The 14,638-nt window shown below is 44.1% G+C and overlaps 1 protein-coding gene and 1 pseudogene across 1 annotated transcript in view; both read right to left on the reverse strand.

The window, feature by feature from the left end:
• Positions 1 to 14,638, reverse strand: part of LOC126100456 (cytochrome P450 302a1, mitochondrial) — a 230,022-nt gene that overhangs the window by 183,199 nt on the left and 32,185 nt on the right. The window lies entirely within an intron of this gene.
• Positions 3,578 to 3,695, reverse strand: LOC126102550 (5S ribosomal RNA; annotated as a pseudogene).

Raw genomic sequence — 14,638 nt, forward strand, 5'->3', positions numbered from 1 at the left:
CAGTTTACTGTACATTCATACCTGTTAAGGAGGTGTTTCACGAGTCGTCCTAACGTGGCTTTTAATAGAATAATTCTCTTTAAGATCATACACAAACCTGATTTTCTTTTACAGTCGCATGTGTAAAAATTTTGCCCATGTTTATCAATTTCCAACTAACTTCATGAAAATTTTCTAAAATTTAACTACTTCCTGGTGAATTTCGGCACATGTATAAAACTTACGCAATTAAAAACGTTTAACATGTCAGTATAAAATTAGATGTATTTCCAACCCAATGGAAAGTGATATAATTTGTGAAGTATACGCATTCTTACAATAAAAAATAAAAGAAATTTTATATTTTCGTTCTTTCCACTCAAGTTAATGCACAGACCATTTGAACTGAAGCTAGATCAAAACATCAGTCTTATTCGATCTCCTTTCACTAAAAGCTTTTAAAAATATCAGAAATTACCTTAAATGGAAATAAATTGTGTCTTCTTTTATGATATAGTACTGTTAGCAAGGAATGACCATTTACTACTTATTCCAAAAGGAAATACATCAGTTTCCATTATTACTACTTTTAGATTTATTTTTAAAGGTCTTACCAAAAGCCCAAACCGCGTCTGTGCAACACAGTGGTAACGCAGCAAACAGCGGGCGCGATGTTCTGCAAGAACTGAATATTAGGAGGTGATTACCTGGCCGTGTTCCTCAGGAATGGTACGCAAAGTCACCTTAACACCGGTAAAATTTTTTTGTAGGGATATCTGAGAAATCGTGTTTGTGTAATCGAACCCACAAACCCAGCTGCGTTCAAATAGCGCATCGAGGACGGTTGTTGCTGCGGGATAAAAGCGAATTTATAATCCAGCCCTAATACTTCGAACGTTTCTAGTTCCCTACCCAAAATTCATAGAAATTTGATTTAAACTGATCTGTACACACTTGCTTCAAACAGACAACCTGATCAAAAGTATCCAAATACCTATTAGTTGACATCAATATGGATTGCGTCCACCCTTCGCCTTTATGACGGTTTCAACAGTGTTGGGAATGGTTTCAATGAGGTGTCTCAAGGTCTGTGGTGGAATGCCAACCCATTTTTCCACAAGACCCGAAACCAGAGAGGTAGTGATGTAGGATACTGGGGTCTGCAGCGAAGTCTATGTTCTAACGCATCCTAAAGGTGTTCCATTGGGTTCATTTAAGGACTCTGGGAAGGCCAGTCCATTTTAGGGTTGTTTTTTTCCCAAAACCATTGCCTCACAGATGCTGCTTCACAACAGGTGCGCTATCACGTTGAGATCGTCAATCATCGGCTCCGAACTGTCCCTATGGTATACGCAATACACGATGCTGTGAAATGTGTTCATATCTTTTCGCATTTAGCGTTTTCTTGAGGGCAATAAGGAGACCACACCCTAACCACAAAAAAACCCTCACGTCGCAACTGTTGGCTTTACACATGATGGCAGGTAAGTTCTCCAGGCATTAGTCAAAGCCGGCCGCTGTGGGCGAGTGGTTCTAGGCGCTTCAGTCCGAAACCACGCTGCTGCTACGGTCGCAGGTTCGAATCCTGCCTCGGGCATGGATGTGTGTGATGTCCGTAGGTTAGTTAGGTTCAAGTAGTCTAGGGGACTGATGACCGCCGCGCGGTATTAGCCGAGCGGTCCAAGGCGCTGCAGTTATGGACTGTGCGGCCGGTCCCGGCGGAGGTTCGAGTCCTCCCTTGGACATTGGTGTGTGTGTTTGTCCTTAGGATAATTTAGGTTAAGTAGTGTGTAAGCTTAGGGACTGATGACCTTAGCAGTTAAGTCCCATAAGATTTCACATACATTTGGACTTTTTCTTTTTTTTTTATTGATGGCCTTCTAACACCCTACCACAACAAAGCTCAAAAATTAATTATGATTGTAGTGTTGCTCACGCTGCTAAATATTGCATTTTCGGGCAACAACAAAGTTATATTATGTGGCAGGTGCCATTAGAGCACAGTTATTAAAGTCATTTCTTGAAATAATGGATAAACTAGGCACTCATCTTTTCGTGTTTCCCACGCTGGTCTCATGGCTCAATCGTCGAAAATCTAGGTAGTGATGATTCCAAGCTCGGATGCAAAGAGGCCTAGGTGTTATTCTGCGCTATTCAAATGTTTTATAGATATGTTTCATAAACCATTCTTGAAGATTAAACTTTTGCTCGTTAGGACAATGGTGATGTAAAAAAGTAATCAGCACTCCGAATTTAAGTTACACTTCTTTTTTATTACTTTTGTTGCAACATCACTTCACAATATAAAACATACTTGAAAATATCTTCCTCACTGTTAAAGTTCACATTTCATAAACTGACTACAATTTGCGTCTTTTCAATATAACGACCAAGACTTGACTCTCTAATAACCGCTTACGCGCCCAAAAATCATAGTTACAAGTACATCAAAGATCATAGTGACAAAAGAAAGAATACACATAAGAATAATATTATTGCAATATAAACATATCGATGCATCAAAGAACCTCTACATTAATGAAATCAAATCTGAATGCTGTCACAGAAATATGTTAACTATTTTACAGAAACAAAGTAGAATATTGCTGGTATCGAGAGGTTGAGGTGAGGTGCCGTAATGGTTACATAATTCAAGTACCATTACAACCTCAGATGTTAAGTGCCATAGTGCTTAGAGCCATTTGAACCATTCGTCAAATCCAAACCATTCCACCTGTTTACCACAAGGTATAGCACGATACATCACTCCAAATCACTGTCCACTGTCCAGTGGGATCTTTCTTCACACCACCTCAAGCGTCGCTCAGTACTGATTACAGAAATGTGTGGCTCACGAGGAGTTTCTTCACAACTGTGCCCCATTTTTCTTACCTTACCACGCAGAGTCATCGTGCTAGCAGGACCGTTAGTAGCACATTGAAATTCACGAGTGATCCCTTCTGCTGATTTCATGCTAATTCTTACACCCACCCTCTGCAACTCTCAACGATTCCTTTCCGCTAGTACACAAGGCCTACTTGGTCTTGCTTTAGCTGTGATTGTTCCTTCGCATTCCCACTTCAGAATCACATCACCAACCGTCTGCTCATGCACTTTTAGATGGATTGAATTGTCTCATGTATTTGCTAGGCAGGTGACATTCAATGACCAATCCACCTTCGAAGTCACTGACCTCTGCTGTCTGACTCATTCTGCTGTTTCTGCTCCTCTACTGACGACACAACACTCCGCCGCCTAATTTTACACCGGCGGTTCTGCCTCTCGTGGCATCTCGTGGCCAGTTCGGCATTATGTAGGGATGTCCGGATACTTTTGATCATTCGTTACATGACAGAAAGAATAATGATCAACCCATAAAAGTGCAAGTCGTTGCTTTGGCACTCCGTCTTCAGGCCACGAGTGGCCTACCGGGACCATCCGACCGCCGTGTCATCCTCAGGGAGGATGCGCATAGGAGGGGCGTGGGGTCAGCACACCGTTCTCCCGGCCGTTACGATGGTATTCTTGACCGAAGCCGCTACTATTCGGTCGAGTAGCTCCTCAATTGGCATCACGAGGCTGAACGCACCCCGAAAAATGGCAACAGCGCATGGCGGCCTGGATGGTCACCCATCCAAGTGCCGACCACGCCCGACAGCGCTTAACTTCGGTGATCTCACGGGAACCGGTCTATGCACTGTGGCAAGACCGTTGCCTAACTCGTTGCTTTAACTCTTTATAAAACAACTCCACAGAAAGAGTAACGTTTATTTCGTTTACCTACCTAAATAAGTACTCTTTATGTTACTATATATGAAGGTAGTATCTGTTCCCGAAAGAGTAGATACCATTGCTGACCGTGCATGTCTCTAGAATGAAATGATAATTAAATCGACACCCTAGCTGCAAACAGGCGTTGATATACATCATTGGGGACATGTTGAAAATGTGTGCCCCGACTGGTTCTCGAACCCGGGATCTCCTGCTTACATTGCAGACGCTCTATCCATCTGAGCCATCGAGGGCACACAGGATAGTGCGCCTGCAGGGACTTATCCCTTGCACGCTCAATGGTATCTGTTCTTTCGGGAACAGATACTAACTTCATATATTGTTGAAATATGGCTACCCGGCCATTGGCCGTTGACCTTCTTGTGCGAACGCACACGCTATGCCCCAACTCGTACGGGACTTGGTAGATTAATCTGCCACGAGTGTGATGGGCAAACATCTATTAGGCGCATTACGAATGTAGTGGTGTGGACATGCTGGGAATGTGGGTCTCGCGGGGAGCGTGCAAGGGATAAGTCCCTGGAGGCGCACTATGCTCTGTGTTGGCTCAGATGGATAGAGTGCCTGCCATGCAAGCAGGAGATCCCGGGTTCGAGTCCCGGTTGAGGCACTCTTTTTTAACATGTCTCCAATGATGTATATCAACGCCTGTTTGCAGCTACGGTGTCGATTTAATTATCATTTCATTCCTTGAGACTGTTTTGTAAATTACAGAGGAAAACACTTTATCTAAAGCACCCTTTGCATGCTCCGCCAGCAACAGACAGTACATGTCAAAGGGCAACAGTACTAATATGACCCATTTTCTGTCTTATTCCATTCGCGTACTGAGAGACGGAAAAGTGACGGCCTATGCGTTCCTGTGCGTGCCCTAATCTCTGTGACTGCAGCGTACTGCTAGATTGCCTTCTCCTGAAATGAGTAAGATGATTGAATAAGTTGATTTCCTAGAATGCCGGAAATATTTCTATACTGACTAGGATCAATATTTGAGAACCTGCAACGCCCAAATTCGTATGAAACTACGTCATTCCCAAACAGGGCAAATTCCTGTTTTCCGAGACTCTCCCGTGCGATAAGATACCATTGACAACCATCCTAAAAAAACTGCAGTCCCTGCTGTACAGACGCTTACCTAAGACCCATCGATGTGAGTGAAGTTTCAGTTTTCTAGTAAAACTCGCTCAAAACAGAATCACAGAGAACTAAAATAATTTTCCAAACTGGAGAAGTTTCCAGATTACACAAAACACGCTAAGCTAATCAAATGTGTCAAGTACCATGCACAAGTATATAAATTTGTAATTATGCACGTATTTGCGAAATTTTACTCATGTGCAGTAAATGTTCACTTACTGAAAAACTGTACTACAGAAAACTAGATTATCACATTAACTGATACATAATACAGCATGTCTGTATGTTAACTGTAACTTTAAATTCGTGTATTGTTGTACATAAATATTATTCCTGTGTTTATTTACTTTACATTTCACTTTTTTCGCCTCATATCAAGAAGGGAAACCTGTTTGAACTTTCTGTTCAAATGTGTTTTTTCTATGCAATTTTTCGCTCTATAAGATAGTACTATGAATTGATAACATAAATGCGTCTAGTTGTTAAACATTTGTTGTGAAAAAAATTGGTAGCTTGAGCGTTTAATTCTGTAAATGCCCATTTATGTATTATCTCTGTACAATTACACTAAGTGATCAAAAGTATCCGGCCACCTGGCTGAAAATGACTTACAAGTTCGTGGCGAACTCCAGCGGTAATGCTGGAATTCAGTATGATGTTGACTCACCCTTAGCCTTGATGACAGCTTCCATCCTCAAAGGCATATGTTCAATCAGATGATGGAAGGTTTCTTGGGGAATGGCAGCCCATTCTTCACGGAGTGCTGCACTTAGTAGGGGTATCGATGTCGGTCGGTGAGGGCTGGCACGAAGTCGGAGTCGGCGTTTCAAAGCATCCCAAAGGTGTTCTATAGAATTCAGGTCAGGACTCTGTGCAGGCCAGTCCATTACAGGGATATTATTGTCGTGTAACCACACCGCCAAAGGCCGTCCATTATGAACAGGTGCTTGATCTTTTTGAAAGATGCAATCGTCATCCCCGAATTGCTCTTCAACAGTGGGAGGCAAGAAGGTGCTTAAAATATCAATTTAGGCCTGTGCTGTGATAGTGCCACGCGAAACAACACGACCACACCATAACACCACCGCCTACGAATTTTACTGTTGGCACTACACGCGCATGTAGATGACGTTCACCGGGCATTCACCATACCCACACCCTGCCATCTGATCGCCACATTGTGTGCCGTGATTCGTCACTCCACACAACGTTTTTCCACTGTTCAGTCGTCCTATGTTTACGCTCCTTACACCAAGCTAGGCGTCGTTTGGCATTTACCGCCGTGATGCGTGGCTTATGAGCAGCTGTTCGACCATGAAATCCCAGTTTTCTCACCTCCCGCCTAACAGTCCTAGTACTTGCAGTGGATCCTGATGCAGTTTGGAATTCCTGTGTGATGGTCTGGATTACACATACCTTCTTCAACTGTCGGCGGTATCTGTCAGTGAACAGACGAGATCGGCCTTTTCGATTTTGTGCTCTACGTGTCTCTTCACGTTTGCATTTCACTATCACATCGGTAACAGTGGACCTAAGGATGGTTAGGAGTGTGAAAATCTCCCGTACAGGCGTATGACATAAGTGACACCCAATCACCTGGCCACGTTCGAAGTCCGTGAGTTCCGCGGAGCGCCCCATTCTGCTCTCTCGCGATGTCCAATGACTACTGAGGTCGCTGATATGGAGTACCTGGCAGTAGGTGGCGGCACAATGGACCTAATATGAAAAATGTATGTTTTTGGGGATGTCCGGATATTTTTGATCACATAATATATGGATTCTGTGTAAACATGTGCTCTTGACGGCTAAACAGAGTACAGAATCTGGAGGCCAAATAAAACAAACAAACAAACAATTAAGTTCCAACACACTGGGAGAATTTCTGTGTGTTGAAAATTGCAGAATGGCGTTTATACATGCAGTAGCCTCTTCAGTCGTATAAATTTTTCTAGGGACATCATTTTTATTCTCTTCTTCTTCTTCCTCCTTTGTTTCTTCATTATATTCTTTGTTGCAGATTTCTATTAGATCTCTTGCCGAAGTAAAAGTGCAGCGAGTTGACAAGAAGTCATGAGTTCGAATGTAGTCATCGGACTACATGAAATGTTCCACATTTCATTTAATTCATTAACTGCTGTTGAATTTTTTTGAGGTTCAATGAGTACAGAAGGGTCTCCTTCATCTCCTGCAAATGCTTCATTGCGGAAGCACTTTGCGACACTTTTCCTTATTACCAAGCCAGTCCAGTTTACTGCATCCAGAGCTGAAACTGACTGTGCAAGAGTAAAAGTACTTTCGGATTCTTCAACACTGAGAGACTGCACCAATAATCGATTGTAATGGGACCTGAACGTGAAAATAACTCCCTGGTCCATGGGTGGTATGATGCTGGTTAAGCCTGGCGGGAATGAAGTCACATTCACGTCAGATAAATTGACTTTCAGGTGCAAATTGATTATCTAGGAAAATAAGAACTCGGTGATTTCCTTTTCTCATTTTGGCACTGAAAGAGCCAAAGCACTCTTCCATAAGACCGCCCACCAATGATACCTTTTTACTGCTCTGCTTTGTGCCTGGTAGCTTACTGACGTCCATGTTTTAGAAAAAACGGAGCTTGCGTCTTTTCAATCACCACTGGCTCCTCCATTTCACCTGTTTCCAAACAATGTACAAGTAGCAGAGCAAAGCCGTCATGAGCACGGTTTTTGTATCAAATTGATAATGCGAATTAAGTGATCAGTTAATTGCCCCCCACCCCTAATGATGTCATGGGTTTCCCGCAGCCTGCGTATGATTCCTCACCCCCTGCCCTTCCCTCCCCTCCCCACTCCACCCCTCCCCTCCCCTCCACTCCACTCCACTCCAGCACCTGCCCTATTGGTGGGAATTTAGAATTTTGCAGGAATTTCGAATTTTAGTTGGAAGCTCAGAAAATTGTGGGACTTAAAAAATTTCCGCAAATTTCTTTGCCTCAAGGCTGTGCTGATGTCCCCGCCCCACCCGCCTCCCACTTGGGAAATGGCAGGAAATTGAAAACGGTGGGTGTCCTTTCTGGGAATCAAACCCTGGTCCTCCTGGGCAGAAAGGGCACTACACAGAAAAACGGTCGGTCTCCGTCAGCTGCAGGAGAGGAAACTTAGGTTAGTCAGGTTACCCTCCATTCAGAGGCTGTTGCACGCAGCGACTGTTATATTGACTTGTAAATAATAGATTTCAGCTATCAGTCGTCCTTTTGAAATTTTTTTGGCAGATCTAGATTTCAGCTAGAAACTAGCCATTTTCAATGCACTATCATTTTTATCAATGCATGTAATGCCTGTTGGTCGGGCTTCATTCACAGTTCATTGAATACTCAACGAATTGATTATCTAGGGAAATAAGAAAATTGAATACTCAATGAACTGTGGATGAAGCCCGACCAACAGGTATTACATGCACTGATCAGAAACGATAGTGCATTGACAATGGCTAGTTTCTAGCTGAAATCTAGATCTGCCAATAAAATTTCAAAAGGACGATTAATGGCTGAAATCTATTATTTACAAGTTAGGTTAGTGTGCTTTACTTATTTATTTTGGGTGAGAAACTCAGGTAAAGATTGGTCCTAATTACGAATTTAATCATAAAGATCATTCTTAATTACACATTTATACGAATAGCGGCACACAAGGAGCGCCTGAAATTGCAATACAGCTCAAAAATTGATGGTGTCATACAGCTGGTGTTATCTTGCTGGAAAAAAATCCACAATACCACTCGAAACTAGAGAGTACTCAAAAAACTCTATATACGACAATCCCTTCACCTACAAGTAGAAATAAATCTCTCTGCTCTACTTGTGAATTGGCGGGAAAAAAGCTGGAGTGGAAGGTACTATCTTTATTTGTGGTGTGCACATGGGTTTTTTTTTAGGCTAGGCAGTAGTGCGAGGTGTCCTGATGAACACTCACCAGTCGACGTGCAGGCAGGGAAATCACGACGCGCTCAGTATAAAGACACTTCAGCTATCAAGATATTAGCAGTAAATTTTCAGAGTGTTCGGAATAAAGTTCCTGAATTTACTGCCCTCCAGGGAGCGTGTGGCGCGCAAATTATTCTAGGGACTGAGACCTGGCTGAACCCTGAGATAGGAAGTTCTGAAATATTTAGTGTGGGTTGGAACGTGTATCGGAAAGACAGATTAGACACCGTAGGAGGTGGTGTCTTCATTGCAGTTGACAAAAATATTGTGTCTACCGAGGTCGAAGTAGAGTGTGATTGTGAAGTTATCTGGACACGTTTAACAGGGCTAGGGGAAATAAAGTTAATTGGGGGGGGGGGGGTGTTATTACCGGCTACCAGGTTCCACCGTGACAGTTTTAGAATCATTCAAAGGGAGTCTACATTCTGTATCGCAGAAGTACCCGGATCATGCTATATTAGTCGGAGGCGACTTCAACCTACCTGGTATAGACTGGGATGTCTATGGATCCATTATAGGTGGTACAGACAAGCCGTCGTGTGAATTACTTTTGAACACATTATCCGAAAACTGTCTTGAGCAGCTAAGTCGACAGCCAACGCGTAATGGAAATATTTTAGATCTGGTAGCCACGAACAGACCAGACCTCATCGACGCTGTCAGTGTTGAGACAGGGATTAGTGATTATGATGTCATTACGACTATGGTTAGAAAAGTTATAAAGTCGGTCAAGAAGGCTAGGAGAGTATTCTTACTAGAAAGAGCAAATAAGCAGTTGTTAGCATCCCACTTAGTAAATGAATCGACTTCATTTACTTCCGGTACGATGGACGTGGAAGAATTATGGGCAAATTTTAAACACATTGTAAATCACGCATTGGACAAGTATGGTAAAGGTGGGTTACGGACGGAAAAGACCCACCGTGGTTTAACAGCGCAATTCAGAGAATTCTCAGGAAGCAAAGGCAGTTGCACTCGCGGTACAAGAAAGATCGGCAGAATGAGGACAGGCAAAAGTTAGTAGAGATTCGTGCTGCTGTAAAAAGAGCGATGCGCGAAGCATTCAACCACTACCACCGTCATACCTTAGCAAAAGATCTTGCTGAAAACCCAAGGAAATCCTGGTCTTACGTAAAATCGGTAAGCGGGTCGAAGGCTTCCATCCAGTCACTCACTAATCAGTCTGGCCTGGCAACGGAAGACAGCAAAACGAAAGCTGAAATTTTAAATTTAGCATTTGAGAAATCTTTCACGCACGAGGATCGTACAAACATACCGCCGTTTGAGTCTCGTACAGGTTCCCGTATGGAGGACATAGTGATAGACATCCCTGGGGTTGTGAAGCAGCTGAATGGGTTGAAAATAAATAAATCGCCAGGTCCTGATGGGATTCCAATTCGGTTTTACAGAGAGTACTCTACTGCACTGGCTCCTTACTTAGCTTGCATTTATCGCGAATCTCTTGCCTAACGTAAAGTCCCGAGGGACTGGAAAAAAGCGCAGGTGACGCCTGTATATAAGAAGGGTAGAAGGACGGATCCTTAAAATTACAAACCAATATCCTTAACATCGGTTTGTTGCAGGATTTTCGAACATATTCTCAGTTCGAATATAATGAATTTCCTTGAGACAGAGAAGTTTCTGTCCATGCATCAGCACGGCTTTAGAAAGCATCGCTCCTGTGAAACGCAACTCGCCCTATTTTCACATGATATCTTGCGAACCATGGATGAAGGGTATCAGACGGATGCCATATTCCTTGACTTCCGGAAAGCGTTTGAATCGGTGCCCCACTGCAGACTCCTAACTAAGGTACGAGCATATGGGATTGGTTCCCAAATATGTGCGTTGGCTCGAAGACTTCTTAAGTAATGGAACCCAGTACGTTGTCCTCGGTGGTCAGTGTTCATCGGAGGTGAGGGTATGATCTGGAGTGCCCCAGGAAAGTGTGGTAGGTCCGCTGTTGTTTTCTGTCTACATAAATGATCTTTTGGATAGGGTGGATAGCAGTGTGCGGCTGTTTGCTGCTGATGCTGTGGTGTACGGGAAGGTGTCATCTTTGAGTGACTGTAGGAGGATACAAGATGACTTGGACAGGATTTATGATTGGTGTAAAGAATGGCAGCTAACTCTTAATATAAATAAATGTAAATTAATGCAGATGAATAGGAAAAAGAATCCCGTAATGTTTGAATACTCCATTAGCAGTGTAGCGCTTGACACAGTCACGTCGATTAAATATTTGGGCGTAACATTGCAGAGCGATATGAAGTGGGACAAGCATGTAATGACAGTTGTGGGGAAGGCGGATAGTCGTCTTCGGTTCATTGGTAGAATTTTGGGAAGATGTGGTTCATCTGTAAAGGAGACCCCTTATAAAACACTAATACGACCTATTCTTGAGTACTGCTCGAGCGTTTGGGATCCCTATCAGGTCGGATTGAGGGAGGACATACAAGCAATTCAGAGGCGGGCTGCTAGATTTGTTACTGGTCGGTTTGATCATCAGGCGAGTCGAATTGTTTGTGCTCTCTGTAGATTAGTTCAGACGTTCTTTGCACAACAGTTTTTAGCATGGATAGGGACTGCAACTGCTTTGTTCGGATGCAGGCTGAGTTGGCATCCCTTCGCTCCCAGCTTCAGGCAGTGTTGGCTTCGGTCACACAGCTTGAGGCTGTTGCCAATGGGCATCACTGTGGGGGTCCCGATGGGGGTTTGTTGGGGACGTCCAGCTCGTTCCACGGATCCCCCGATCGGAATACGACTGTGGCTGCCCGGGATACTGCCCACATTGAGGCTGATTCCTCACCTGTGGTAGAGTGGGAGGTCGTCTCGAGGTGTGGCAGGGGGCGAAAGACATTCCGGAGGGCTGAACGGAAGGCCTCTCCAGTTTGTCTGACGAACCAGTTTCAGGCTCTGTCTCAGGCTGATACTGATCTTCGGCTGGACATGGCTACTTGTCCTGTTCCAGAGGTTGCCCCTCAGTCTGCAAGATCCGGACGGTCACAGAGGGTGGGCTTACTGGTAGTTGGGAGCTCCAACGTCAGGCGCGTAATGGGTCCCCTTAGGGATATGGCAGCAAGAGAGGGGAAGAAAACCAATGTGCACTCCGTGTGCATAACGGGGGGAGTCATTCCAGATGTGGAAAGGGTCCTTCCGGATGCCATGAAGGGTACAGGGTGCATCCATCTGCAGGTGGTCGCTCATATCGGTACCAATGATGTGTGTCGCTTTGGTCGGAGGAAATCCTCTCTGGCTTCCGGCGGCTATCTGATTTGGTGAAGACTGCCAGTCTCGCTAGCGGGATGAAAGCAGAGCTTACCATCTGCAGCATCGTCGACAGGACTGACTGCGGACCTTTGGTACAGAGCCGAATGGAGTGTCTGAATCAGAGGCTGAGACGGTTCTGCGACTGTGTGGGCTGCAGATTCCTCGACTTGCGCCATAGGGTGGTGGGGTTTCGGGTTCTGCTGGGTAGGTCAGGAGTCCACTACACGCAGCAAGCGGCTACACGGGTAGCAGGGGTTGTGTGGCGTGGACTGGGCGGTTTTTTAGGTTAGATGGCCTTGGGCAAGTACAGAAAGGGCAACAGCCTCAAAGGGTGCGGGGCAAAGTCAGGACATGCGGGGACCAAGCAGCAATCGGTATTGTAATTGTAAACTGTCGAAACTGCATTGGTAAAGTACCGGAACTTCAAGCGCTGATAGAAAGCACCGAAGCTGAAATCGTTATAGGTACAGAAAGCTAGCTGAAGCCAGAGATAAATTCTGCCGAAATTTTTACAAAGGCACAGACGGTGTTTAGAAAGGATAGATTGCATGCAACCGGTGGTGGCGTGTTTGTCGCTGTTAGTAGTAGTTTATCCTGTAGTGAAGTAGAAGTGGATAGTTCCTGTGAATTATTATGGGTGGAGGTTACACTCAACAACCGAGCTAGGTTAATAGGTCCTTTTACCGACCTCCCGACTCAGCAACATTAGTGGCAGAACAACTGAGAGAAAATTTGGAATACACTTCACATAAATTTTCTCAGCATGTTATGGTCTTAGGTGGAGATTTCAATTTACCAGATATAGACTGGGACACTCAGATGTTTAGGACGGGTGGTAGGGACAGAGCATTGAGTGACATTATACTGAGTGCACTATCCGAAAATTACCTCGAGCAATTAAACATAGAACCGACTCGTGGAGATAACATCTTGGACCTACTGATAACAAACAGACCCGAACTTTTCGACTCTGTGAGTGCAGAACAGGGAATCAGTGACCATAAGGCCGTTGCAGTATCCCTGAATATGGAAGTTAATAGGAATATAAAAAAAGGGAGGAAGGTTTATCTGTTTACCAAGAGTAATAGAAGGCAGATTTCAGACTACCTAACAGATCAAAACGAAAATTTCTGTTCCGACACTGACAATGTTGAGTGTTTATGGAAAAGTTCAAGGCAATCGTAAAATGCGTTTTAGACAGGTACGTGCCGAGTAAAACTGTGAGGGACGGGAAAAACCCAGCGTGGTTCAACAACAAAGTTAGGAAACTACTGCGATAGCGAAGAGAGCTTCACTCCAAGTTTAAATGCAGCCAAACAGAAGCTAAACGATGTCAAAGTTAGCGTAAGGAGGGCTATGCGTGAAGCGTTCAGTGAATTCGAAAGTAAAATTCTATGTACCGACTTGACAGAAAATCCTAGAAAGTTCTGGTCTTACGTTAAATCAGTAAGTGGCTCGAAACAGCATATCCAGACACTACGGGATGATGAAGGCATTGAAACAGAGGATGACACGCGTGAAGCTGAAATACTAAACACCTTTTTACAAAGCTGTTTCAGGGAGGAAGACCGCACTGAAGTTTCTCCTCTAAATCCCCGCACAAACGAAAAAATGGCTGACATCGAAATAAGTGTCCAAGGAATAGAAAAGCAACTGGAATCACTCAACAGAGGAAAGTACACTGGACCTGACGGGATACCAATTCGATTCTACACAGAGTACGCGAAAGAACTTGCTCCCCTTCTTACAGCCGTGTACCGCAAGTCTCTAGAGGAACAGAAGGTTCCAAACGATTGAAAAAGAGCACAGGTAGTCCCAGTCTTCAAGAAGCGTCGTCGAGCAGATGCGCAAAACTATAGACCTATATCTCTGACGTCGATCTGTTGTAGAATTTTAGAACATGTTTTTTGCTCGTGTATCATGTCGTTTTTGGAAACCCAGAATCTACTCTGTAGGAATCAACATGGATTCCGGAAACAGCGATCGTGTGAGACTCAACTCGCTTTATTTGGTCATGAGACCCAGAAAATATTAGATACAGGCTCCCAGGTAGATGCTATTTTCCTTGACTTCCGGAAGGTGTTCGATACAGTTTCGCACTGTCGCCTGATAAACAAAGTAAGAGCCTACGGAATATCAGACCAGCTGTGTGGCTGGATTGAAGAGTTTTTAGCAAACAGAACACAGCATGTTGTTATCAATGGAGAGACGTCTACAGACGTTAAAGTAACCTCTGGCGTGCCACAGGGGAGTGTTATGGGACCATTGAGTGTCGGAAGTTCCATGCGGCTTTTCGCGGATGATGCTGTAGTATACAGAGAAGTTGCAGCATTAGAAAATTGTAGCGAAATGCAGGAAGATCTGCAGCGGATAGGCACTTGGTGCAGGGAGTGGCAACTGACCCTTAACATAGACAAATGTAATGTATTGCGAATACATAGAAAGAAGGATCCTTTATTGTATGATTATATGATAGCGGAACAAACACTGGTAGCAGTT

This window comes from Schistocerca cancellata, chromosome 9 (assembly GCF_023864275.1).
Source record: "Schistocerca cancellata isolate TAMUIC-IGC-003103 chromosome 9, iqSchCanc2.1, whole genome shotgun sequence".
Taxonomy (NCBI): domain Eukaryota; kingdom Metazoa; phylum Arthropoda; class Insecta; order Orthoptera; family Acrididae; genus Schistocerca; species Schistocerca cancellata.